A 1,345-nucleotide genomic window follows, 5' to 3' on the forward strand; every position below is an offset into this window, starting at 1 on the left:
TCTCCTAGAGAAAAAGGGAACAATCTCAGCTTCAAGGCATCCTCACTAACTCCAATTATATTGGTGAGGCTACAGAGCCTATCAAACTCATCAAGGTGTGCAAGTGGGTCCTCAGTAGGCAGTCCATGAAATTTGATGCTTTGAACCCTTGAGATAAGACTACTCTTGATTGTGAAGGTTGTGTTATGGACAGCAGGAGGCACTATCCCAAATCTCTGAGTATGAGTTGTGGGAGCATCACTATCACCAATCTTCCTTCTCCTTTGAGGTTCAGTCTGATCATGTGGGAGTTCCATTGCCACCTCTTTTTCTTTGATTTTGAGACTCTGAACAGGTGCTCGACCAGTTGCTCGAACAATCACTTGACCGTTTGCTTTGAGGTACTCGACCGAGTGCCTAGACGAGTGGTACCTGAGAATCAAAACAGAACACCAGAACAACAAAGAGGTGAGTAATAGAATCAAAAGTAACATAGCTTAATCTTGAAACAATGAAATCTCGACTGGAACATATAAACACCCTAATGGCAACGGCGCCAATTGAAACAAGAACTTTTTCAAGTATCTACTTATGAATGAATGAATGATGCAATCAAACAAACAAACATAAGTATGAATGATCAGAATGTAATGCAAGGTGTTTCAATTCCCTTATGATGTTGTAGCATAAAGGATGTCAATCCATAAAGAGTGTGATATGTAAGCAGTCAAGATGTGATCAATGCATTCAAGTTAAGCCAAATATCAAGTTGATTTGTTTCTAACAACCTAATGACAATAATGAAATGCAATGAACTAAGGCAACTTAAGACAATACTAATGCTGAATTAAACTGTAGAACAAGTGCAATAAACAAGACTAAGCAGAATTAACTAATAAGCAGAAGAAAACATGAACAGAACAATGCATAAGCAAGAAAGTAAAATGGAGCTCGACCTAGCACTCGGTCGAGTGCATGGTCGAGTGGGAGGTCGAGTTGACAAGCGAATGAACAGAAACAGAGCAAATAATGAAAACAGAGCAAACAACAAACAATTAACAATACTTAAACAGGAAAATCAATAAACAAAGAAAATCCTAAGGATGGATTCATGGGATGGACTCAAGCTATGGCTATCTAAATTGGTCAACAAACCTCAATCAACAATGAGCTATCTCTAGACAATGATCTTCTAATACATGTTAATCCATTCTCATGACAATAACAATCAATGCAAGATACTTCTTAGACCTAGTTCTCACTACCTATTACATATCAAAGCAGGCATAAAACCCAGATCATCAATGTCAAAAATCATAGTAAACATCTAATCTCTTAGCATGCTTCATGATAATCTCTAGCATTA

This window comes from Camelina sativa, unplaced genomic scaffold, assembly GCF_000633955.1.
Source record: "Camelina sativa cultivar DH55 unplaced genomic scaffold, Cs unpScaffold00694, whole genome shotgun sequence".
Classification (NCBI taxonomy): Eukaryota; Viridiplantae; Streptophyta; class Magnoliopsida; order Brassicales; family Brassicaceae; genus Camelina; species Camelina sativa.